A 27,673-nucleotide genomic window follows, 5' to 3' on the forward strand; every position below is an offset into this window, starting at 1 on the left:
ATGTTTGGGAAACACTGGATTAAGTAAAGTAGAGACAATTCCCAGTAGCAGAGACCTGACTTGAGTAAACTGCTTTATGAAACATCAAAAGCAGGATCCTCTACCAACGTTTACCAAGTGTATTTGACATAGTCTATCAGTTTGCTAGGGCACCCCAAACTGGTGGTTTCAATAACAGAAATTATTGTCTCACAGTTTTGGAAGCTGTAAGTCTGAAATCAAGGCATGTTTACGGGTTGGTTCCTTGGAGGCTGTGAGGGAGAATCTGTTCCAAGCCTCTCTTCTAGCTTCTAGAGGTCTGCTGGAAATCTTTGACATTCCTTGACTTGTAGAATCACCCTAACTTCTGCCTTCACGTTCACATGTCATTCTCCCTGTGTGAGTGACTGCCTCCCTATTTTCCTTTTCTTTAAAGACACTAGTCACATAGGGGACGCCTGGGTGGTTCAGTTGGTTAAGCAGCTGCCTTCGGCTCAGGTCATGATTCCAGTGTCCTGGGATCGAGTCCCACATCGGGCTCCTTGCTTGGCAGGGAGCCTGCTTCTCCCTCTGCCTCTGCCTGCCATTCTGTCTGCCTGTGCTCGCTCTCTCTCCCTCTCTCTCTCTGACAAATAAATAAATAAAATCTTAAAAAAAAAAATAATGACACTAGTCACATAGGATGAAGGTTCCCCCTAAGACAGTATGACCTTATCTTAATTGACTAATTACATCTACAACAACCCTATCTCCAAAGAGTCACTTTCTGAGGTACTGCAGGTTAAGATTTCAACATATAGATTTTAGGGGAAAACAATTCAACCCGTTGTGTTGCTGGATGAACTGTGAAGTCCCCTGGTCCTGGCGCCTCAACTCAGTGAGACCAGAAGAAGTTGCTGAAGGTTCTTGGTCTGGTCACGAGAATGAATTTAATGACAGGCATGCAGCACAGCAGCTGAGTCACACAAGCAAGAAAGTTTATTGAAAACTAAATTACACCCTTGAGATATAAGAAGGATTGAGTGAGAGAAAGAGAGAGTGTAAGAGCATACACTGTGTGCCCTGGGGGTTGGATTTCTATCTTTTCTTAATAGCTGTTAACTAGAGGGTGGAATATTTATTACTTGGGGCAGAAAGCACGGTTTCCAAGCATTTTCTTCCTAATTTGGTCAGAGGTTTCCTATAATAGCATCCGCCATCTTGGGTCAGTCTGGTTAGATCCAGCCGCATCCAGAATGTTGCCAGGACCAGCCTCTGATCTTCCCAGTAGCCAGCCATGACTTCCACAATGCTCGCCTCCAGGTATCCTGCTTAAACCTAACTGCCTATGCTAACACTAGCATGCACTGACCTTTTGACATGTAATGTTAGCAAAACCGCTGCCTTGCTGAACCCAGTTTTGGTAAGAGCTGCTAGAGTAGATTCTCTATCATAAGTTTCTTCCAAAAGAGAGCTAAGGGTAGAAGCCCACATTCTCTGAGAACTTAGACTGCATCAGGCAATCCAGGAAAGGTCATATGGCAGTGACAATATTATAAATGAGAAATGAGAAATTTACAAATGAGAAAAGAAATTCTGATCACTGAAGATACCCTCGTAAGGTGACTGATCCAGGTTTCAAACCAAGGTCTGTCTCATTACCAGACCACTTCTCTCTCCACTCCAACTTGCTGTTTCCCAAATGAATATGAACATCATTAAAGTGAGATCCTTGCTGTGGAAATAATGGGGTTATTTTTCCACCCTTCACTAATGCCTAATCCATACAAAATGTGGTTGAGATTTGAAACAAAGCAAAGGCAGTGAGGCTTCTTTCTCATGGTTGAAATAAATCTGTTTAATATGTAGGAAGCACTCCTGGTTAAATGTTTACCTTTTGAACCCTACACTGAAGGAAATGGTTTCCTGAAGCTTTGGCTAATCTTTTAGCAAACTGTCAAACTAAAAACTTGGGTGCTTCTTGATGAGGATTTTAACTGCACTATTGATTATAGTGCAGCTAGAAACCATTTTCAGACTTATCTTCATATGATTTAATTGACATTGAGAGGTATTTTAATTGAAACGTTAGACTTCCTCAGTAGAACTACCCTTTGTTTCTAGCAAGGCAATCTAGCTTTTATGCTTTTAATCGCCATCTGTTGTTCAATAAATGTCAAATCGTTCCTAATGGTCTCTCTAAGCATAGGGTTGGTTCTTTTTTTTTTTTTTTTTTTAATTTGCTTTTGTACTCAGTGTTCGTTATGGGCAAATGAGTCCTTGCCATAAAAGAGAGCCATTTCTCATGGTGCTTCAGTCCCGTTAGAAGGAAAAAGTGATTAGAAATAAAGAGACAAGAGAAATGCTTCTTTCTTTTTTTTTAAACTCTTCTCAGCAGTGGGGAGATTTAGAAAGTCTATAAAAATGTTTCCTCTCAGCACTGCTGCTGATTTTACTCCCATTCAAAGCATAAAATGAACAGAGACCTCCAAAATCTTTGAGTTGCTTAAATTGTCTGAAAAGATAGAAGCTAACTAATATATTTAAAAAGGTGGGTAAGAGAGAACTTCCACTGGACTTAGCCAAGTTTGAGATGCACCAAGGAGCTCTTGACTTCATAAGCCAATGGGGTCTCTCTCTCTCTCCCTCTCTCTCTCTCTCTCTCTTTTTTTCTAACCTTGTGGGAATTTCATAGAGATAAAGCAAAACCATACAAGGACTCCATTACCCAGGACCCCACAGTGGATTCTAAACTGACCCAGCCTACTTTCCAGAGGTGGAAGAAGAGAATGGCCAGTGACTTCAAATGATGTTCAGCAATGAGAGGGAAGGAAAGACCCTCCCTGGGGAGATGTAGAAAATTCTTGCCAAAAAAAAAAAAAACAAAAAAAAAAACAAAAAAACAAAAAACCAAGAATTTTTTGCTTTTCCTCATTAGCTTCCAAACACACTATCCTCCATGAAGGATCATCTTATCTTCCAAGGTGAGGAAACCAAATGATACTGGCTCTTTGGAGCCCTGGAGAGCCCTGGACATTAGGATTGTAGAGCTGCTGGGAAGGAGGGGGAGGGGTCTTTCATTGGGACTTGCATGCATTGGGTCACACTCAGCTTGCAAACCAAGAAGTATGCTTGATTGCTTGGATAAGGGCTTGAAATATTCTCCAAGGACTGGAAGAAGTATATTCTAAGAAGTAATTAGAACTGGTTGAAATACAGGGCTATAAATGGGGGACTGGCACAATTTTACAAGAAACAGATCATAACTCAACATTCTAATGACTTTTTCTTTGGAGAAGGTCGGCAAAGCTATTAACAAGGGAAGTGGGCATGCAGAGTTCTCCAACCCAGACTGTGACTGAACTTTGAACAAAGTCCCTCCATCAGGATTCTGACTCTAATTACCCGAGCCGCAGCCTTGGCTCAGGAGCAATTGCCGAGAGGGGGTAAATGGGCAGCTGGGCTTCTGATGGCCCTTCTGTGCCTCTCTAGCCCTCTTCCCCGAAAGGGATAAGAATAAAGATGCTGACAAGCTCATTTTTTCAGGCACTATGGCCAAAAATACCACGGATTATTACAAATATTAAAGTTCTCCAGACCCAAATAGAATTTCCCAAACATTTAAAAAGAGAGAGAGAGAGGAGACTTAACAACAGTCCCTCTGTCATCCTGTCCTCTTGCTTGAGACACAGGCAAAAAAGTCAACATGGGCCATGTAGCCACAGAGGGATTTCAAAGGGGGACCTGTCCCCGGTGCCTCAGTTTGGAAACACAGCCTGGGTGATTTCAAAATGAACTCACTTGCCCCACAGCTGCTGTTGTTACTTCTGTACACATCAGCTATCCTGCTCATTAGGGTTATGCTAAGGTTAGGGAATGTGTATGTGTATTTTTGTTTCTCTGCTCCCCATCCTTCAGTATTCAAAACAGTGCCTGGAATCTCAACACATATTTTAAATTAAAAAATAAGAATTAGAAACTGTGAGTTTTCAGGGGAGCCTCAGAACAGCTTTGAGCACCTTCCAAATTATCCTGATCTTTTCCAGTAACCCTGGAATTTAGAGGGGGGCAGTATTACCTTCCTACATCCTTCCTGCTTTCTCTAAAAATCCAGCACCCCTCCTATTCTTTTGTTCCTCTGAGGGTTCATTACTGACTCAGGATGAACTTTGGCCCTAAGCCTCTCCTTTGCAAGGCCAGGACCAAACTGATCACCAGAGTCAGTGCCAATAAAACTATATGTCTAGATATAGCTCTCTCCAAGTGGCCTCACCAAATTAAAACATTTGGCCACTGGGCTCCAGAATCAAAGTACTGTCTAGTCAAAACTGGGAGGAACAAGAGGGAAAGATATTGTCAAAAGGTCATACCTTCCTTGCAGATCATTTATCACTCCTCAATCATAATGACTCCTGATGGCCTGTATTTCCGTCTTCCAATTGCCCTGTGTATGGTTATATATATCTTATGATTACATATGCCCAAAATGTCCTTTGCTTCTAACACTAGGCAGTGTTACTTTTATGTTGAACTTAACCCTCGTTGCTCTCAGCTTTGAAAAAAATTGAAGAATTAATGGATGGCATCCTTTAACCCAGCTCCTTTAGATGCTTCCACCCTTAGACTCCAGGTTGGTGGGCCTACCCTTGTCTTTGCTTCAGCTCACCTGAAGTCTGTTTATTTTCTGACCCTCTGTACTCTAGGCTCGGTTCTGTGGAACCAAGGTAACAATATGTTGCCTTAATTACTCTTCAAAGATGTTTATTGTGAGAGGACACCAGAACAGCTTTTCCAGCCTCCTGCTGTTAAGAATTCTAAAGGTTAAGGCCTCCAGTAAACTGTGATTAGAAAAAAAAATCAACGGAGTAACTACATAATCACCGCTATATTTAGCAGGCTAGTGATTTCCCGAGAAAGCTGGCATTTCTGCCCTGCAGCCTCCTTCAACCCCTCAGGAAGTCTTCTGGCCAGAATCTGTGACACTCTCCTGGCCCAGCACCTGGAGCAGGGCTACAGGCCTGAAATAGCTCAAAATATCTTAGCATCTCATATAATAAAAGGGAGTCCAACTCCAAAAGAGAAAAAGAGGAAAATGGCTTACCATAAAATGGTTGGGTGAGGTACTGCTGGTTCATAAAACAAAACTCTTACATAAAATTCCAATGAGTTTGGGGTTTCCTTAGGTTCTAATAAGGTATAGCCCCATTTCTCTCACTATCTCTCTCTCTCTCTCTCTCTCTCCCTCTCTCTCTCTCTTTAAGTAATCTCTATCTCCAGCCTGGGGCTAGAACTCGCAATCCAGAGATCAAGAGTTGAATGCTCTACTAACTGAGCCAGCGAGGCGCCCAAACAGCCCTCTTTCATAAATTGTTCAAGATCCCATAGTGACTAGTCTGGTATATTTGTATTTGGCGGTTCATGTCTCCTACAGACTGTGGGATTTCCTTTCTGTGGCTTTACTGCCCTCCACGAAACTCTTTTCCTTCTGATACTGCTTTTTTATTCTTCCTCCCCTAAAAAAAAAAAAAAAAAAAAAAAAAAAAAAAAAAAAAAAAAAAGCCTACTTGTCAGAACGTCTATCATTTATTCCTTAGGATATATTGGATTCACTTGTGGGAGGAAAGGAATGATTATTTAAATAATAATGGCTAACAAGTATTGAGCACTTTAACACATGAACATATGCTAGGAACTGCTCTAGGTACATTATACACATTAATTCCGTTAAGTCTCACAACCACCCAATGAGATAGTTGGCTATTATTTAATCCCTATCTTACAGATGAGAAAACTAAGGCACAGAGAGGCCAAGAAACTTGCCCAGGGTCACAGAGCTAGTAAGTAGAAGAGCTGGACTATGTGCCCAGGCAGTCCGACTCCACAGTCCACGTTCCCAGCCCCTAAACTACTCTACTTTCTACATGCTTTCACTACCACCACCTCTCCCCTCATGGATTTTTAGGGAAGAATGGAGCAGGATGAGTGTTAAGTCAGGCCCCTCAGCAATGCCCTTTTGATCCTGCCTACACTCCCGCTCTGCCCACTGTCACAGTGGGTCACAGACACCCAGACGATGGAGGGCATTAGAGAGACAAGCTGGTCTTCAGAGCTGTAAAAGGGAATAGAGAGCTGCCCACTGGGCTTTCAAACTCTTTCTTCTCCCTCAGAGTGTCATCGTGGGAGAGGAGGCAGGTCTCTGGGACCCGCAGCTTCTGCCAGAGCAGCTCCCCTTTCAGCTGCCTCACACACAGGGGTCTGGGATTTACACTGAACAGAGATTCATGGCTCAGGAAGGTTTGGAAACCCCTGGGGATGGAGCAATCACCTAGGTGTCAGGTTCCTTAATTGCTAAGCCCTCCTTGCCGCTGATTTACACAGCCCTGTACTCCCTGGAGAGGAAAGGCAGGACGGTATAGACCCAGGCACAGGCCGGAGTCTCTCTGCCAGTAAACTCGCTGTGACTATTAGCCGTCCTCGCCTAAAGCGGGGAGAGCACTCCTAGGGGAGGCAGACAGTTAGGGAAGACTTTGACTTCACCTTCAGCCCAGATAGGCAGGCTTGAAAAAATGGTTAAGGTTAAATGGGAAGAAGATGAATCTATGAGTGCCCGCCAGCAAGCACCAAGTATTTGGAAATCCATTTCTTCCCTTGTCTTCAAAATTCCTTAATTCAGTTAGACAGTGTCCTCCTGGGGTCCTCCTCCTATTTCTAACTTGCCTGTCCCTGCCCCGTGGAATTCTGAAGACCCACAAACAAGGGTGGGTGCATGTGTGTGCATTCGCATACATGACACATGCATGCACACACACACGCCCAGGAAACTGAAGCCAGGCCAGCTCCAGGCACCAGGAGGGTGATCGACCCTGGGTTTATTTCTCCGCAGGGCATCTGTAGATCAGAGAACCAACGTCCCGTTGCCAACCCATAACATAAATGTTATTCCAGGCACCCTCGGATTTACAGGCTCCCGGGAGGCCCCAGAGCACCATGGGCAGGGGAACACTGGAATCAGAAGGCGGGTGCCGGGATCCCCGTTCTGTCAATCACAGGCTGTGGGGTGTCAGCAGACTTCCTAACAGGACCTCTCTGTCCCCCAGATTTATCCTCTGTCAAATGGGAAGGGCAACAGTGTCTGATGGGAGCATGGTGGCTCTGAGCGAAAGGTGCTTAGAGCAGTACCTGGCGTGGGGCGAGAGTGGAATAAGCATTAGCTGTGTACCCTCCAGAGCGCGGAGCAGCACCCTTGGCCAGCCGGGCATCAGCCCAGCCACTCCTCCTTCCACTGCAGCTGCAGGAAGGTTGGCGGCTGCTGTTGCTGCAGAGTGCAGACGGCCACGGTTCAACAGGAAGATCAGCAGCCTTCCTTGTGAGAGACAAACAAGTTACAAGGTTCCTGGGGGAGGCTGGCACTTCATTAGGCTTTCTTCGCAGCGAAACTTAAAATTGAAAACGCTGCCCGAAGCATCCTGTGATCAGAACAAATATTCTTCATTCATTCAACACATATTTATTGAGCACATTTTTAAAATAATGGGCAGCTACATATAAACACTACCGGTATAAATGCTGTGCTAAGGGCTTTCTATCCACTTACAACAATGCTATCAGGGAGGTGCTGTCATTCTTTCCATTTTGTATATGCGGCTCAGAGACGGGAGGGAATCTGCCACCGGTCACACAGTATACGGCAGAACGAAAATTCCCCTGGAGAAATGTAAATCAAAACTGCAAAAATTTATCACCGCACACCTGCCAGAATATCTAAAATCAAAAACGCAAGAAACACAAGTGTTGGCGAGGTTGCGGAGAAAAAGAAACCTCTGTGCGCTGCTGGTGGGAATGCAGGCTGGTGCAGCCACTGTGGGAGAGAGTATGGAGTTTCCTCAAACAGAAATACAGCTGCCCTAGGATTCACAGTACTGGGTGTTTACCCCAAAATACAAAAACACATTAATTCAAAGGGATTCATGCATCCCTATGTTTATTGCAGCAGTAACCAAATTATGGAAGCAGCCTGTGTCTATTGATTGATGAATGGATAAAGAAGTGGCATATATATATATATATATATATATATATACACATATATATGTGTGTGTATATATATATACAGACACACACATATATATACACACAGACACACACATATATATACAAACACACATATATATATCAATCACATATATATCAAAATATCACATTATGTATATATGTCACATATATAATACTATATCACATATATGGGGGGGGTGTATATATATGTATATACATATATATGTGTGTGTGTATATATATATGGATCTTACTCAGCCATCATAAAGAATGAAATGTTGTCACTTGCAAAAATATGGCTAGAGCTGGAGAGTATAATGCTAAGTGAAATAAGTCAGTCGGAGAAAGACAAATATCCTATGATCTCACTCCTATGTGGATTTAAGAAACAAAACAAATGAGCAAAGGGGAAGAGAAGGAGAGAGACAAACCAACAAACAGACTCTTGCTCTAGAGAACAAACTGATGGTTAGCAGAGGGGTGGTGGTGGGGGCTGGGGGAAATAGGTGAAGGAAATTAAGAACACATTATCATGAGGAGCACTGAGTAAGTATGGAAGTGCTGAATCACCGTATTATACACCCAAAACTAATAAAACACTGTATGTTAACTACACTGGAATTAAAAGAAAAAACTTAATAAACTTAATAAAAAATGAAATAAAATTCCACCAGAACCAGAGCCTCGTTTTTGACCACTCTACCATTTCTCTCCTGTCTGAAGAACTCAGCCCTCAAACCCACACAGACTGGCAAGGTGGCCTGTGCTTTCTTCCTTCTCTTCCTCTGTTATCTGAAATGGGAGGCTGCACATCTCAATTCCTTTCTCAAGTCCTCACAGAAAAATCCGGAGGTTTTTGTCCACATGGCACACCAAAACCAGAAGGGAACAATGCTGGAGTAAGCATTGTGATTTAGCCACAAAAAAACCCAGGCTTCAGTTTAAGCTTTTTACACAACCCCCCTCTAATCTCTCTGCCACTATATCAGACAGAAAGTGTGAAGAAAGGCTTCCTTGTTTGCAAACTATACTAATGTAATTGGGATAAAAATTGTGTTGGTATGCCAGTCTTAGCCATTAAAAAAAAAAAATCCCAGTAGGTATTTTGGGCTGCTTTAAGCAAAGAGAATCTATAGAATCCTCTTTTTTTTTCCTTGAGAGAAATGAAATCCTTTGTTTATTGTAATTAGCAGCAAGTATTTTGTCAACTGAACAATAACACTAGACCTGAAGTATAGATAGTATAATTACAGAGTATTCTAAAGGTCTCTAAAAATATTCATAGTGACATCAAGTCAAATCATGTCTACCCCTACTGCCACACCGCCCCCCACACCGGATACACACACACAAAGAACTGAAGGACATCTTGCTGCCTGATTTAGCTACACAATTTCCATTCAAAATGAAAGTCACATAGCTAACACTCCATTCAGTTATTTGAATTTTTTATTAATAAAAATAAATCCATAAGGTAAATCCTATGGTTAAGGGACATTTTTAGCAGCTCCCGAAGGGGATCTCTTGGATACCATGTCACTCAGGCTCTAGGTCTTCTGTAGGCTCATCAGTTGGGCAGATGATGTGGTCACTTTGGTCCACAGTGACCCCTCTTGGTAGGGAAGATGCCCCCTTTACCAATTCAAAGAGCACAAGAACATCCCCGGCCTCAGCCCTCTCCTCTCAGGCAAATGCCAGGTTGCCACAGAAAGGGAAACTTTCTAGCTCTTTCCTGGGCAGCAATGCCTGCAGGCATTGAACCCTGGGGAACCCACACTCCTCCAGTGTCTCCAGCAGGACTGCAAGCCTCACTACACTCTTCCGCCTGGCAGAGCCAAGGAGCACGCTCACTGGGGACTGTCCTGCCTGAGGGTGGGGGCATGGCTCTGCTTTCCCCAGCTCTTGAGCCTTGGGGTGTGGTTCTGGCCCTCTCTAAACCTCGCTTTCCTCATCAATTAGATAGTGACAGTAGTACATACAGTAATTGTAAGCTAAAAGTGTGCTCACCACAAATAATAATGATGATGATGATGATGATGATGATGATGATGATGATAATTAAGGGGCAGAAGGGAACTCTGGAAGATTTTTATGGCCTTGATTGCAGTGATAGTTTCCCAGATGTATATGTATCCCCAAACTCATGGAGTTATATACATTAAATATGTACAGCTTTTTAAATATCAGTCATACTAAAATAAGGTAGTTTTTTTAAAAAAAGGAAATAAGTAAAATATGTAAAAATACATGGTAAATGCTCACTCAATTTCAGTCTTCTTGGTTTCTTTCCCATTTCATGTAGTTTTCTCTTCAATTTTCCTAATGGAATTAAGAATTGAAATGGTTGATTAACTATCTTGACAATAGTCTTTGGCAAAATTCTGGAAAAGGAAGCTAAAAGAAGGATGAATGCTGCCTACAGAGCATTAGAATTCCACTGGCCTTTAGCTAGCAATGAAGAGGAAATCCACGTGGGAGGAGGGAGGCCTGGGCCCTGAGGTTGGCCTTCTCCTTGGGGTCTTAGGGTGCTATCCACTGCCAGCCCCAGTGCTCTCAGGGGCCTGTCCTTCCCCTTTGTCCTCCAGTCCATGCACTGTAGCCTCCACCAGCCCCATTATGACCAAGCAGACACCTGGCCACAGCTTTTTTGGAAGAGTACACTAATGGTGAAGGGATCAAAAAGATAAATCAATAGGGGCACTCAGGTGGCTTTGTCAGTTAAGCATCAGACTCCCGATTTTGGCTCAGGTCATGATTTCAGGATGAGATTGAGTTCTAAATCAGGTTCCACACTCGGTGTGGAGCCTACTTACAATTCTTTCCCACTCCTTCTCCCTCTGCCTTTGCCCCTCTGCTCAATCTCTCTATCTCAAAATAAAATAAAATAAATTAACAAAAAATCAGATCATCTGATTTACACAATGTAGTTTATCATCTTTAATATGCAGCCTCAATGGGAAGGCCTCCCTGCCTGACTGCCCTTCTGCCCAAGTTATACCAACTTGTGATCCCTCCTTTAGACCCCTCCAAGTCCTTACCAAAGAAAGCAGAGCCCTGAGAAAATCCGAAAATTCCCCATCATGCTGGATGAAGGCCCCCTTCTAAGTTCTCAATCCCTGTCTGAAGACTACCTTGTCTCCAAGTGAGTGATTTGCCAGGAATGACATATGTCAGAAGCGCCCACACCTGCCCACAGAGGTGCCCCTCTCTGCTCACCAACCCAAAACCACACATTCATGTGTCAGTCAGTAAGAGAAGGCTCCTCACAGGAATCTCCTCTTATGTTTTCCATCTAACCCTCAGCCCCAGAATCAAAAACACCAAATGCCACAGTATTTGGCTGAAAATGGATATCTTCATCATGCTGGCATTACTCAACATGTCATTACTCAACCTTCACTTGGGACAGAGAAAAGTAGAAGCTACTAGTGGGTTAAAAGAATACTTGCACCCCATACAATGTTTTCTTCCCTAAAGTAGGTGAACACCTACTAGGAATACGAAGATTCTTGTTCTGGGGGTAATAACATCAGGACCCAGGTTAGTATGAGGAAACGAGAAGAATGTTCCCTCTTTTCCCTGAGCTTCCTCCTTCCCCACTTACTGGTTCTGGAGAGGACCAAAGACACTAAGTGCCTACTAAGTACTTTACCTAGGTCATTAAATTTTCACACAGACTCTTCCACTCATGTATTCTTGATATCCATTTTACAGATAAGACAAATAAGGCTTGGGGGTTAAAAATCTTTCCCAAGGTCACACAGCTTGAAACAGGCACTACACAGCTTCAAATCTTATGCTCTTCTTCTGCCATCATGTCAAAGCTTGCAAGGCACAGAGGCCACACACAAGCCCAGAATGGTCCCAACCAGGGTCCTATCGCCATTGTCCTTGGACTTAAAAGGTACAAAAAAAGTCTGACCCCCAAAGGAGGGCTTTGATAAGATTATCCACATAATAAAATATTGTGGGGTTTCTCCTCAGAAATAACTTGTGACGACCAAATGCTAAAATCTTTTGATGACTCAAGAATCCTAACTGCTTCTGTCATCATCAACTTCATGCAGATAAATGAGAGCAATGGCTAATAACCATTCTTCCAGACCAAAGACTTCAGCCACAACCAATCCACTGCAAATTCAGTCTTCCTTAGAAGCAAACTTCAAGTCAGTCCACTTTTGCCTACAAGTACTCTCACACTCTTGTCCAAGCCACTCTCTTGTCCTTGCGGAGCAGAGCAATAATCCCCCTCCCTGGGTCACTCTGTCCCAAACTCTTGTCCCCACAGCTGTCAAACTCTCTGCTTTTAGAAGCCAATAACTGCTCTTAGAATAGAACTCTGTCCCCCTATGATGGCTTCCATGCTTCTACCTGCTCCAACTCCTGCCTGCTCGACTCATATCTTATTTATGTCCTTCGTTATCTGTCTTTCTACCTGTTTCCAGTAGAACGTTTCTCACAGGAAACGAGACCTTCCTGTCTTGTTAAAAATGTGAGTGAATGTTGAATATATGAACGAATGTTATCTGTGACATGCAGAGAAATGCAAACTTTCCCCGAAAGTCTTGCTCGATTTGTTGGTTTGAGGAGCTAGGGAAGTGTAATGACCTAGAAACAAGAAGCCTTGGGTTTAGTCATTGCATTGCTACTTAACCTCACAGCACGAGTCTGGAAAAACTTCTTAACCATCTTTGGCCTCAGTTTCCCTGTTAGTTCTACCTTTTCCATGAACAGATGGGATGATGCTCCTGACTCAGCAAATTATTGACTGACTCTTTGCAAAGCACTCTACTGGATATCAGCAATGCCAAGAGAACTAAGACACAGCACTAGCTACGAAGGAATACACAGGTGACTCAGGGCCAGAGACAAGTACACAAATAATGTCTGATTTCCTACTACACGCTCTAACGGAAACCCAAAGAAGATACAATATGGTACATTTTGTGATCTCCCAGCTTCCTCTGGTGTTCACAGTGGAGACCGCTCTTGAGCTGGGTCTTGATAGCAGCCAGAGAATCAGAATAGTGCACGGAGCGTGTGCAGAGGCATGACGCATCGTCAGATGCAGAGAACCGGAAGTGGTTCTAGATGGCCAGTTAAGTGCAATAGCGAGGGGCACAGGTAGAAAACGAGGTTGCACAGGTGAGCTGGAGCATGTAACATGGAGCTTCTAAGTCAAGCTAAGGAGTTTAAACCTTAACCCTGCAGGACAAGTGTTTGGAGCAGAGGCATGACCTAACTAAGTGTATTTTAGAAAGATTATTCTGACAGCAGCCTGGAGGGTGGACTAGAAAGGAAACACAGTGGAAAGAGGACTGCAGAGCGCAAGCCGTGGTCGTCATCCAGGCAAGCAGGGTGGCCATAAGAAGTTACGGAGAACTGAAGAAGGAGTAACAGAGGCGTCGGCATTAAGAGACCCATGAATTCTCTAAAGCCTGGTTGAGTTGAAAGTTCCTAGCTTGGGTAGTCAACTTGTTGTTGCCTTTTCCCCAACAGGGCACACAGGAGGAGGGTCCGGTTTACTGGGAAATGTACAAGTTCATATTGGAACACCTGAGTCTGCTCTTACAGAAGCATGTGAGCGCAGGGGCGTTGTGGCCAAACTCTTGCTTTACAGAGGCCGGAGGAGCTGGGGCTGTGACCAAGTTACTGCACTATCCTGGCTCTGTCGCCTCTCCTGCAGGAGGAAGGCAAGTTATGACTGTCTCTTCCCTCGTGGGGGTGGAGCAAGGCTTTGTTCCACTGTTTGAAGAGCTGTGCCACACCCAGCTGAAAGGAGCTCTGTTAGGGAGGAGGAGCATCAGAAGACCTTGCACAAAGAGATGTCGAAAGGCTGCCTGCAGGGTAGGAGACAGGCTTGCAGGGGGGTTTGTTCTGGCTTCATAACGAGATTTAAAGATCCAGAGATGAAAATCAAGGGATACAGGCTGCAGAAGATATGAATTCGCTCTCCCTCCAGATGGGCTAACATTTGGATTGTTTTTCCCAGATGTAGGTGGCCAGGATTAAAATCCTACCGCTCTTCTCCCAAAGCGCGCGCGGGGGGGTGGGAGGGGTGGTGGGAGGCAGACCCAAAGGGCTCCTAAAGAGACAGCTGTCAGCTCATCAGCTCACTGTGGGGACAGCTCTGTGCAGAGGTGCGGAGGCTGGGACCAGTCAGGCTTCAGGCATGAGATGCAGCCCTTCATCAGCCCAGGGAGCCACCGTAGGTCCCCCCCACCCTCACAAAGCCCAGATGCCTGGAGAAAAAATTTGCTTGGTGCTAAGCACCAGATGGCTCCCTTTCAGATAAGACTTTCCAAGTATCCAGAGTATTCTTTCTTCTCAGCTCACCCCGGAAGCAGCCCCTCTGACTGTGCCTCCCCACCCCATAAGTTGCTCCTCCCTGGGGCCTCTGTGAAAATGGGTCAGCTTTTGTGAGTTCTGGAAAAGCAATCCTCCCCAAGCCCCCCTTACCAGTTTCTAGGAGAATCTGCTCCTTCTTGCTGCAAGATTGGCTCCTTCACACTCACCCTTTCCCTCCATCTTCCTCACTGCCTGGCCTCTAGCCCTTGAGTCTTACTTAATCTTCAAGGCCCTGATAAAGCACACCTCCCCGCAAAGCCTTCCTAGATTGCCTAGTAGGAGTTTCTCTCTCCTTGTTGTCCTGTTGCACTTTATTTGATATAATCCTGGGTTAAATCTACTTGCATTATAACTTGCTGTGGTTCTAAGTTTCTTTTATCCCCTCGATTTTCAGCCCCTGGAGACCAGGGCTGTGTCGGCTCACCCTGTTAGCCTCAGGGCCTGCCATGTTGAAGCTGCTTAATCAACGTTTGCTGAGTTCGTTAGAGTAGACAAGTAAAAGCTGCAAGTTTTACTACTGCAGAGAGGAGAGGCAGGGGCTCCCTGATTGAGTCTGCTTGTGCTCGACCAGCCTGGATCTCATAACCCGGCATGATTGCAGGGGGACTTAGGGATGTCTGGCAGGAGCCGTGGTTATATGAGCATCCCCTGGTCAGACCTGTCAGCAGTGAGGAAACACAGCGTCATGACCCTGGGAAGGGTCCTGGCTCAGATGCCTTGGTTGAGTCCTGACTACCTCGCCCAGTTTTGAGTCCTGAAATAAGAGACAAGTGTCTGCTCACATTCGGATCCTCCCTTTCATCTGTAGAGTGATCAGAGTCATTCCTACCTTTGCAGATAATTGTAGGAAGATAACTGTACATGCGCATTGCCTGGCGCCTGATTGATGTGCCTTGAGTTCTCCTAGTCACTCAGTCATTGATGGAGAATGTGAACAAAAAGAAGGCACAGGCTGGAGAGGGGGAATCCAAGCCTGTGAATGAGGATGGTTCTTCGGCTACAGCTTAGTGACAAGGTCTAGGTGTGGATACATCTGTAATTCTGTCCTAAAAACTCTGGTACCCACAGAATATGTCCAACAGCTGAGCTTTGACCACAGGGGGCCAAAGCTCTGCTTCCAGCCACTCTGAGCAGTTATTGTGAGAATAAACCACCACAGGCTGTTGAGACTTTTATGAGATGCAGACAGATCACACAGCCCGGTGCACAGTCCCTAGTAAGCAAGCTGTGAATAAGTGGTCCTGTTATTGTGATCTTTTTTTCCCTCTAGACTCTAAGCTCCATGGAGTCAGGAACTGTGTTTTGTTTCCTACACTATACTCAGATCCTTCACACAGAGCCTGATCGATGGGGGCATAAGGGAGCTTAATGAATATTTATTGAAGATATGAATACCCCTCTGACATTTTTTAACTCTAAAGCATGGAGGCTGTGATGATCCTTAATGTTTATTTCATTCTATGACATTCAGTGATTTCCGTTAAGGACCGGGCGTGGGGAGGGGGTGCGGGGCACAAGTTCAGATCAGGAAGCATTTCAGCTATTGAATCTGTGATTGCATTGCTTTGTGAACAAAAACAAATCAAAATTTTATCCTTTCTCAATCTAGTTATTATCTCTGTGCAGTAATTGGGGATTGAGAGAAATTTTGTTTCTTCTTTTTTCATGTTGACCAACAGACTTGTGAACTTGAATGCATGTTAGTAATTAATATGGATTAATTTGATTTATAAGCTTGGGCACACAACTTTACCCTGGAAATTCTGCAAATTTTCTTAACCACTGCCACAAGTGGCCAGAGAACAATCTGAATCCATGATCACTATGAGTTTCCTCCGGACCAAAGACCCACACTTCTGACCGTGCCCAAACTCATGGCTTCAGGAGTGGAAAGAAAGAAGGAAGCTACAATTTTTTGTATGCCACGCTTTGTGTAGGACTTTGCATTTCTCTAACGGTATTTCGTGCTAGCCACCAATAAGTATTTTAGGTCGTCTTCTGGGCACACTTCCCTTCTCCCTTGAAATTAGGTTTAGCCACATGACTTGGTTTGGACAAAGACATGTGAGAGAAGAAACGCATGTTCCTTGCAGGATTGTAGCGTTAACAGCCAGCATGCCATTTTGCACACTCGATTTCCCCCTGCCATGTCAATGTGCCACATGATGAAGTCTCCTTCAGCCTAGGACCCAGAGTAAGGAAGACCTAGAAGAGAGCTCCCACTAATCCCCATGAGTGAGTGGCATTCGCAAGAAGTACATCTTTGGAAGTTCAAGACACTGAAAGTTGGGAAGTCATTTGTTACTGCAATATAACCTGAACCATCTTGACTGACATGTTACATTAGTTCATTTCATCCTCATAAAAAAGATCCATGAGATGGTGCTGGGAGATGATTCTTCCTGGATCTCCTGCATTTCTACATACATGTCTTCCCAACAAAGCTATGGCTTTCTTTAGTCCAGAATATCTTCTCAAGAACCCCTGAATAGCAAATGGCCTGGAGAGGTAGAGATAGTATCACCCTCCAGAGGAAGGGGCAGGCACACTAACTGCTTATTATAAACTCAGGATCCCTATGCCTGGGGTCACTCTCCTAGGACACAGCTCCCCAAGTGCACAGGTATCCATCTGAGCCACCTGCGAGGAGAAGTTATACAAATACAGTGATGCTCATGCTTTGCTGTGTCTTGAGTAATAAAGTCCATGTTGTCTCCCAGCCTTTCTGAAACCATGACAGGCTAACATGTTAGATGGAAGGAAGGCAAAATTTCAGACTTTTTTTTTTTTAAGATTATTTATTTATTTATTTATTTGACAGAGAGAGAGAGAGAGGGAGAGAAAGAGATCACGAGTAGGCAGAGAGGCAGCTGGGGGGGGGGGCAGGCTCCCCACTTAGCAGAGAGCCAGATGTGGGGCTTGATCCCAGGACCCTGAGATCATGACCTGAGCTGAAGGCAGAGGCTTAACCCACTAAGCCACCCAGGTGCCCCCAAATTTCAGACTTTTCACAGATCTTGTCAGTGGATATTAACATCACCACTTTACACATGACAAAACAGAGTATCAGAATCAGTTACCCAAAGGCATGCTACTAATAATTGGAAAATACCATCTTCCCCACTATTTCCGTTTGTTTGCTATGCAAAACAAATCTTAAAATACCATTCATTTATTTCTGTATTCCTGAATTCATTCATTCATTCACATATTCAATTAATGTCTATTAAATAATTGCTTTACTGTAGCATCCAAGTACTATGCTTGGATGCTATTTTTCAGAGTTAAAAATTAGCATTGAATTATCACAACATACCAGTTTTGATACCTAAAGGAAGACATTTGAGACTGTCTTAATATCAGCATACATTATACCCATTTTCAACTGCTTTCCCCCCAGCAAACAGATGACCAGGAGAGTACAATAAACTATCAGATTCCCCATAATTCAATGCCAAGAGTATATTTTGCCATTGATTCAGTGATAGGTCTGGGAGCTCTGGAGATCTCTGGAGGAGACAGAGTAAGTGTAGAGTTATAGACCTCCGGGGCACCAAGGACACTCAGACCCAAGCAATGCCCTCGCTCCACCTCCCGCCCTCTTATAGGTGCTGCTGCAACAAGACAAGGTGGTGCCAGGAGCTCAGCATGACTAGCAGAACCAAGCTTCAGTGGAAACACACATACTCCCCAGTACAAAGCCCCAGGCTCTCAGATCCTAGGAAAGTTGAGCCAGAGCCTCACATCTGCCCCACTCCACTCATCCTTTTCTGCTGGGACATCATGAAAGGGACTTGGGCCCATAGATCTGGCTTCAACTCTTAGCTCAAACTCTAACCTACTACGTTAGTGATTTGGGTGTAGGATTTTTTAACCTCTCTGAGCTTCCATTTTCTCGTCAAAGAGCAGGATAATAATACCTAATTTATAAGATTTTTGTGGAAAGTAATGAATGAGCTCCCCTATGGAAAACACACGTGTCCAGCACATAGTAGTCTTTCAATAAACAGCAGCAACTCTAACACCATTTTGCTTTGACTGAGTAGGCAGAACATCCCTTCAAACACAAAGAAAATTAGAAACTAGGTGCAGAGCCACTGGCTGAAAGCCAAAGGGAAAGATAAAGCGCTGTAATTGCCTCTCCTGGGAAAAGCAATAAATCCAAGCAGCTGTGTTGCTCCCATTCTGTGGCAGCACAAGAGGGAGACTGTGTTGGAGAACTTCCGTCTCAGGACCTGAGTGTCCACCACGTCCCAAACATTCTGTGGGGTGATGTAATGGGTACAGAAAAGAGGTGAGCGCTGTTCATTCTTCCAGGAGTTTACTATCTACAGAGATGGATACAAAGGGAGGATTTGATAATAACAGATAATGAAGGTAGGTCTTCTTTATTATCTACCAAGATTTGGACAAGGAGAAGATTAGAAAATATTGTATTATGGAGGACTGAGAAAAGGGAAGTGATGTGCATAGGTGTTTGTGATGGGTGAGCTTTCATTCTGGGGACGGGGGTTAAGACATCCTTCGCATATAGGTACTTAGGATGGGCAATGACAGATGAAATTTCAAGAGAGATACAGGAGCAAGGAGGGCAATTAAGCAAAAGGAAAATAATGAATCTGACAAAGATTGGGTCCTTTCCGGGAACATTGAGTAATGGCTCTTTGGCTGGGAAGTATTATGGGGTAACCAGGAAACAGAGTCTACACAATGGACAGCCTCAAGAGTGCACTTAATCTGGTCCGCAGTGAGGAGGACAGCCTCAAAACTATGTCTAGGCAAGACTAATCTGGTGGCTGTGTGTAGGACAGACTGGAGGAGGAAGACTTTGGCAGCAGAGGGACCAAGTAGGTATGTAGACAGCACCCGAAGCATGAAGAATGGGAGCCCAGAACTGGGGGGTTAGAGAGGGTGAATCCAGAAAAGGTGAAGATTCTGGATTCAAGGAAGAGAAGCTTGAGGAGCAGCTTAGCACTGCCTAAGCCATGTGGCAGGCAAGCATTCCCTATGCTGGACCCAGAGAGGTATTGGCAAAGCACCCCTATAAGGTGGTCACCACACGCACACTGTGGAGAGAAGACATGTTCTTGAAGACCACTTAATGGGACCAGACTGGTCAAGGATATAGAGGGTACCTTTAAGCAGTAACTTTCTAACATTTAAGGGGTATTATCCCCAAGCAATATACTAGCAAAGAGCCTATAGACTCAACTGTTCTGAAAGCTTAAAGATGGGCATGATGACGGATGCCATTCCCCTTATCAGAAAACTGAATGAGGTTGGCTGAGCTTGTGAGGTCCGCTCAGGTTTGTGTGAGTCTCCAAACCAGCGAGAGCTGAGGCTTCCCGAGGAGGAGATTCTGAAGGATTCCCGAATCAGGGACATTACCAGTGGTCCTATGTGCAGCCCAGGAAGAGAAGGAAGAGGACATTACCCTTCAACTGACTGAGGGTGTTAAGTATTGGACTTCCCCTACCACACAAATAGCCCAGTGGCAAATCCTGACGTGAGCAGCTTTGGAGAACGAGCTTTACAGAGTAAAGCATGGCTTCTTTCTGCAAAGCAGCTCACAGTTTGAATCAAGATTCTGACATATGTTTATGTTTTGACCCAATAATTTTGCTTCTAGGAATCTATCCTAAGAAAATGATCAAACATGCAGGCAAAGACCTATGTGCCAAAATATTTACAAAGGGGGAAAAAACGGGGAAAACAAACTGAATTGCAACAATAGGGACATAGTTAAATAAATTATGGTATGTCAATTTATGAAATACTTTGTAGACATTAAAAATCCTGTGTTTGAAGAATAAGAGGAGATGTTCACAAAAGAATGCTAAATGGAGAAAGCAGCCTGCTAAATTATACATACTCATGATACCATGATGATCCCACAGTGGGAAAGCAGCAAACCGAGGGATGAAAGTGAGGCTTTCCTTCTTCATACTTTCATGAACCTTCAAATATTTCTCTAAATGCTTATGAGCAATAATAATAAGTTGCACTTGTTGAAGACCTACTGTGTGCCACATACAGTATTAGAAACTTGGTGCATATATCAACTCACTTTATCCTTATAACGACTCCACAGAACAGGCACAGGTATCAAACCCATACTATGGGTAAAGAAACAGAGTCTTGGAGATGGGTTCTTCACTCAAAGTCATCCAGCTAGAACAGGGTAGAGATGAGACTCGAAGTTAGGCCCCCAGGGTCCCAATCTCCCAAACATAGAACATTAACTGGCCTCCATGATTAGTAAATATATAGGTGTGCATAATGCTCTTAATTCCAAAAATGTTCCCTTTTCCCCTCTACCCTTTACTTTATAAGGAGATATAGGGTGTTTAGTGGAGGGAAGCAGGCCTTCAGCAACTGGACTCTGGTTTTACATCAAGCCGTTCACTGTTTATGCCAGTGGCCCCAACACACTGATGCCTGGAACTTCTTTTCTGGGGAAGAAACACAGATTATAAAAGGTCAATGAAAATTACTTTACATTGTTGTTAGCAACTAGCTAATTAAGTAAATTATGTGAAGTATTTAACACTAGAACTAGTCATTAGAGTTTACAAGTAGATTAAGAACAAACAGGAATGGGTTTTGTATTTGGGAATAAAATGAGATGGGAAAGAGATCCCCTGGGAACCCCAAGTGTGCTCCTTGGCAGAAGCATGACTGCTCACCAGGGCCCTAGGCCCAGCGCCCGTGTCAGCTGTGTGAGGACCTCAGGTGAGTCACTTACCCTCTCTGGGTCTCAGTTTCCTATCTATATGACACAGGAGTCAGTCCAGATGATGTATTGGTTCATTTCTTGCTCTGATCACCACTGCTTCTATGACAAGATTGTCATTGCTTCCATGGCAAATTCTATGACAGAAGATAAACCTCTCTCTGAGAAGCCTGGTAAGCTGACTACCAGGCACAGGAATCCAGCATTTTGCAAGACCTTCCTCCTCTTGGAAAGAGGACCCCTTCACTTCTCCACAGCCCGGCAGCCCCCGCTAAGAGCGGAAGCCTTCATCCAAGCTGCTTGTGATAAAGCAGTCAAAGTGGGGGGTGAGGCTGGGAGAAAAAAAGTGGGGATCGGGGAAGACGGAGAGCTTGAGGGTGCTGGAAGGATTTCTAGACCGTATTCCCACCCCTGCTTCCTTTCCTGGAACTGCCGAGAGAACTGCATTCTGAGTCCTTTGTTACTGTTGTTGTTTCTCTTTTTCCTTTGAAAGCACTGTCTATGGGAATAAAGGTTCATAATCTCAGGGATCGCTGAGCTAATTTATGAAATGGAGAAAAGGAAGTTATTTTCTGTGCACGTAGCATGATATTCCCCCTGACAATGCACACCCTGGGCCGCCAGTGCCTGGCTTGCTTCTCCTCCATGCCACTTGGTATTCTGCTCACAGCGCAGAACACAGGAGAGTCAAGGCCAAACACAGATGATGCACCATAGAAACAGGCCAAGAGCACGCTGTTTTCTGGGGACTGGATCCCGTTACCCTCTTATTGTTTGGGGACAGCAGGAAAGGAAAAGAGGAGCGGGCCCTTGGCAGTGTCTGAGAGACGAACACCCATGCTATATCTCCATAGGGCCCACCCACAGGAACCTCGAAGAACAAAAACCCATCTCCGAGGTGCATGGCCCCTGGTCAACCAGTAACAGCAACTACACCTCTAGCCGGCCAGGGGCCAGGCACTTGCAGGTCCCGTGGAGTATATGCAGTTAGCTGAGTTGAGGCAGAGCTAGAAGCTTTCAGGAAGGAATATGAGAACAGACATTGAGAAAATCTCGCCCATGGGCACATACCCTTGCCAGGAGAGAGTTTTTTCCTCTTCTGCAAGCCTTCCCTGCTCAACTTAAAGGGTCTTAAAACTACAGCTGAAATGAGGATGAGGAGAAACCAGTGACGACCATTTCTTGATTGACGCCATCGTTCAGACCTGGCGCTAGGGACTGGGAGGTATTGGACCAGCCAGTCTTCACAGATACCACACTTCATGGTTAAGGAGAGCTATGGAGACTGAGACTCAGAAAGTTTATGAAACCTGGCCAGGCTAACACAACTAGTAAATCACTGAGCTGGGGGGACCAGAACCCAAACCAGATCTGGTTCCACTGGGCCACACGGTCACCTCCCATCCATATGTTGAGTGCCTGCTACACAGTAAACACTGTGGATGGAAGTGTGTGCGTGTATGTGTGTGAGAGAGAGAGAGACAGACAGACAGACAGACACAGAGAGACAAAGACAGGGAAACAGAGTGTGTGTATACAAATCTCCAAACACTCTGGGATCTGAACGCAGGTCAGTCCAGCAGAGCGAACCACCCAAACCTGTCCTTGGCCATCTTTCCTGATTCCAAGAATCCTCCCTGTAAGGGCAGCCAGGCCGAGTTACCAGCCTTGACTTTCTGGAACTGGAAGCCTATGTGACTGTGACCTAGCCCCGGGGTCTCACAAACTACCCCTACCCCACCGCCACCTCTTCAGCACATGATACCCCAATGAGTTCCGTTTGGGCCACTGGGCCGGCAGTAGACCAGCCCACCACAGCAGCTTCGCAAAGCTTCTCCCCCATGGCCTCGGGGCAGCGGTCACGTGGTCACAGGGAGAGTCAGAAGCTTGAGGAGGAACCACAGACCCAGTGGGGCACTCTGCTCTGCATTTTTGGGCAGCTCGACTTCTTTCAGGCTTGCCTTGGCTTTCCCCCAATCAGCTCCTGTTTCTGGCTGTCACTAAGTTGCTGTGTAAAAATAGAAGCGATGTGGAGAACAAAGGCAGGGAGGAGTCTGAGCAAAAATTAAATGTCCTTATAACCGGGGGCCCACGGACAAGCGCTTGAAGCGCTTGATGTTCCTCCAGGAAACTCCCAGCTATCTCAATGTTAACGCTTTGCTAGAGGGAAAAACCACCTTATCTTGACAATAGCCAGGCCTCTAAGAGCTGGTGAGTCCTTCAGCACAGGAAAGTCCTTCTGGAAACTTCCCTATGTCTTTACGTTCCCCCCAGCTCCGATGTACACAATCAATTGCTTCTCACAACCCTGTGCTTTCATAAAAAAACACTTTTCTGCATCTCAAGAATTCTTGGCCATCAGCTCCGAACCCCAACCTTCAAAGCACATCACAAGAACATCTCCTTGCTGCTTCCCCCAAAACAAGAAAGACAATTAAGAGATTCAACAAAAGAAAGGAAACACAGTGCATCATCCTGCATGATGTGCCTACAGAGAGGGGGCAAATGTTGAACCTTCTGAGAGCAGAGGGGGGCCCACTGTGGAGAATCACACCAGGACAATAAGCACACACGGGACTGACCCATGCCAAAGCAAATGTATGGGTGGAATGAAAGTCTCCACAGTAGGGTCTGGATCGTGGCTCCTTCCTGTGCAGCCTGGAGTCTATTAGGAGGTGGTGGAGTGACGCTGGTTTCAAGGGAACTGTCAGAGACATCCCTCTTCTACACTTGGTCCCACCTCAAAGCCTCTAGGAGCAGCTTTCACCCTTCAACCTTCTCAGGCAAGTTGTTAAAAACAAACCTTTCTGAATAAATTTTCCTGGCCAGAGATATTGGCATTACAACTGGGAATAAATCCCTAAGGTCTGGGAGTGGCTGCTCTCCGTGGCCAGACCTGGGAATCCTATAGAAGACACAGGGGGGAAGCCAGCTGCCTCCCAGTCAGGGGAGGTCTATTTAGAAGAAAAACCACCTCCCCTTGCTTCACTTGCCAAAGGGTTTAAAGCAAATAACCTGGCCTTCAGGAATACTGAATCCTGAGGATTAACCGGCTCTAAGCTTCCTCAAGTCGGGGTTAATGGGAGCCAAACGCTGAGAAAGCAAAAGGTGTCAGGCTGGCTTCTCGCCCAGGCCCGAGAGGACCAAGGGAAGCAGCATCCCTGAGAAGGTCACCCCTGAGATGCCCCACTCCAGAATCTCCCATCTCCCTGAAAGCGATGGAGACAGCCCTGCAGAGCGCTGCCGCTGGCGGGTGTGCAGCCAAATGAGAGTAGAGAGGCACCAAGAGAGAGCTTCCGGAATCTTCTTAATTGGGTGCACAGAATCCAGAGTCTACTGACGACCATTTAAATACCAGCACCATTAGCTGTGTCGCTGTGGAACTACCTACCAGATGTGTAACAACCGTCTTTACTGGTCTGTGTGCAGCTGGCTATACCTTCTCTGGGCTCATGCCCCATTCACCCGAATGGCTGCTTCCGCATCTGCTGCAATGAGAGTGCCTCAGTGTCACCCTAGGACATGGTGTCCCCTGTGCCACCATAGGATGCCCAGTCCATGATCAGGCAGGAGAGTGGTATAGAGGTCAAATGACTGCTAGCATCTGATTTTTATTAAAAACAACATTTAAAAACAACAACAACTGTTCTCTTGCCACCAGAGTATTTTATTTTTCTGCTGGGAGAAGAAAAGCCCTGTGAATGTTTTATTCAGCAGGAACTAAAACACTGTTATTATAAAACTTTCTTTTCCAAACTAATTCCCTGAGCTTCCGCTGCCAGAATGCCTCCTCTCCAGGGCAGGTCTGCCTTCACTCATTGACTTCTGAGATCCTTCTAGAAAATCTGCCACCCAAACTCCAGCAAGCAGCAGATGGTCTCCACGGGGCTGTGGGACTCATTGTGGGGCAGCCCCACCCAGGATGGCTCTGAGAAAACCCACAAGCTGAGATCTTGTTGGAAAGGAGCACCACGTTGCTGTCCTTACCAGGTTGCTCTTCAGGAGCAGATCAGAGCCTGGTGATGGCCCTTGGGGTGGGGGGAGGGGTGTTCCTAGATGCACCGTCCCCTCAAGAGTTCTGAGTAAAGCATCACCCCCCAAAGTCAGCCTGTTGGCCAGGGACCCCCTAAGTTAGTAGAGGGAAATATCAGCCGAGGGGAAAATGAGAGACGAGGCATGCCCCAAATTCTGCAAGTTCCTAGCTGGTTCTACAAATGGAAACAATTCTTGTTCTCATCTTCATAAAGGGATGGAGGAGCCTGAGCCTTCCATAGGACAGTAGCGGATCCCTAAGATGGGTTCGCCTTTGATGTTGGTACCCTTCCAACGCCTCCGATGGAGTCTGACAGAGAACTATAAACTTGTGAAAGCCAGCTCCCCTTTGAGAACTCATCCAGACTGACCACTGTGGGAGGAGAAACTCTCCCATGATGGCAGCATCCGGCAGAGTCACCATTGAGAGTGAGGGGGAAAAAAAGACAAAAAACAACAACAACAACAAGAAAAAAAAAAAACAAAACAAAACCACCAAAACTCAGTGATTTGACTAGGAGATAAAGGACATGCTAAAAGAAGCAGTCAGCAGAGACAAAATGGGAACGGTAGCAATGGTGAAAGCAGCAGTCACCCAATGAGTTTGCTGTGCCCGAGACAGTATTGGCACCGGTATCCGTTTCCAACTCCTATCCTCTTCCCTGTGTCCCATAGAAAGAAGATTGAAACTGCATCTCCCAGCCTCCAGGAGAGCCACATTTCTGGGTGCATTTAGTCCAGTGAACAAAACCCACTTATGCAAGCTCCAAAAGGTGGAAGACTTGGCAAGTGTGCTAGTGGGCAAGTGGGCACCAGTAGAGGAGAGTTGGCAGCAGATGGATTCCACATTCCAATGGTGGCTAACCAGTTTGGAGAGGTGCAAAGATGACACCAGTGGTAGTAGCAGATGAGGTTTCTTGATTTCTAGATATGCAACCTCTAAGCTAGATGCTAACTGACAGCCTCTGGTGCCATACCTCCAGCCTCTCCAGGGATTTTGCGAGCACTCTCTCTCTATATTACATCTTCTTCTTCTTGCAATCCCTAGAGAGGCAAGCAGACTGGCTGGCTGTTCACCAACCCATTTTCTTTTCTCCTGTGTGCCCAACCAGAGGAGATGTCTCCTAGCCTTCCTTAGTGTTGGGTGTGACCCTAAGTTCATGGATTGTGACCCATCACAGTTGGGCACCACTTTCAGATCTGAGCTCAACAGCCAGCACCTCAAAAGCTCCATGCTCTTTTCCTTTCTATTTGTCCAACACAGACAAGCACAATGACCTTGAAGGCTCCTTGTGGAGACAGTGGAGCCACAGGATGGAAGAGAATGAGCCTGGGTCTCTGCATCACCATTTGGAAGGGAAGCTCTTGGCCATCACAGTGGCACCAGACAAAACCACACCCAGTGTGTGAGGGGGAGAGAAAGGTGTTAGATATAAGGAAGGGGTTACAGACACAGTGACTGAGCATAAGATGGTTGGTAGCAGTGGTCACTGAAGATAGGGAGAAAAAAACACCTGCTGTTCTGCTAAGTCACCGGGGCTGTGAGGTTTATCTAATAGGGCAGTTAGCAGCCCCCCAGTTAAAAGAAGTTGTTTCTGTTTCTGCACTGAACTGACAGATAAGAGCTCCCAACATAAAAGAGTAAATCATTGATAATACATAAACACATTATAGACCACAACCAAAAATAACACGTGAGCTGGCAGAACCTACCTAAAAAGAGAGATTTGGAGTCATTTTAAAGTTCTTGGGTAGAGCTTTAGGAATGAAATTCCTCTGATGTCTTATCAACCCAGGCCCATCATTCAATCCTTATCGTCCTGCACCTGCCACACACACTGAGCTCCAGGAAAACCATGGAGAAGCCCCCAAACACACCATAGGTTTTTCTTTCAGAATCCATAGGGGGTGGGGGCCTGGGAAACCAACCTTCCAGGTTCCAAGATGTCCAGAGGCGGCACCCAAGGAGAAATCTCTTCACTGGATAGAGGAAAGGCCATCTTTCTCCACAATGGACCTTGATTCCAAGAGCCATTCCCTTTGAATGAGCTCCAGGAGGAGATGCAGATCCCAGAGACAAGTGGGCGCATCCCAAGCTACAGATGTGAGGCCTGGCAACGGAAATGACAACTCAAATAGCATCTCTCATCGATGAGCCGGGCCAGCTGGTCTGTTCCACTGGCTGGGAGTCGTGCCTTAGAAATGGGCCTGCCTTTTTTATTTTCTGATGTGTCACAATTCACCCTTTTGTTGTTTCAGAACATTCTGGAGCAGGGGAGGCTAATCATTCCCCATGGTGTGACATCTGTTTGAGATGACTGGGGACTCAGGCCCAGAACCTCCCTACGTCATCCTAAAGGCAGCTACATGGCCACCGTTGCTCCATCCCCTGCCATTTCCCTTTCAGTGGTGCACGAAGCGGGAAGAGAGGGAGAACACATTCTTCAGGCTGGCAATGTAAACAAACCCTGGGAGAAATACACTGTACTAAAAGTAGAATACAAAATAAACACCCGTCCCTGCTCTGAGAAGATTGATGTTCTTGTTGAG

At 45.4% G+C, this 27,673-nt stretch overlaps 1 long non-coding RNA gene across 1 annotated transcript; it reads right to left on the reverse strand.

Moving 5' to 3' along the window:
- Positions 1-17,204: 17,204 nt before the first annotated feature.
- LOC131814007 (uncharacterized) lies at positions 17,205-27,460 on the reverse strand. The gene is made up of 3 exons (XR_009347087.1): positions 27,053-27,460; positions 21,104-21,228; positions 17,205-20,810 (listed from the first exon to the last, which is right to left on the reverse strand). It is a non-coding gene; the product is annotated as an uncharacterized LOC131814007 (long non-coding RNA).
- Positions 27,461-27,673: the final 213 nt, after the last annotated feature.

The sequence above is a fragment of the Mustela lutreola genome, chromosome 13, assembly GCF_030435805.1.
Source record: "Mustela lutreola isolate mMusLut2 chromosome 13, mMusLut2.pri, whole genome shotgun sequence".
NCBI lineage: Eukaryota > Metazoa > Chordata > Mammalia > Carnivora > Mustelidae > Mustela > Mustela lutreola.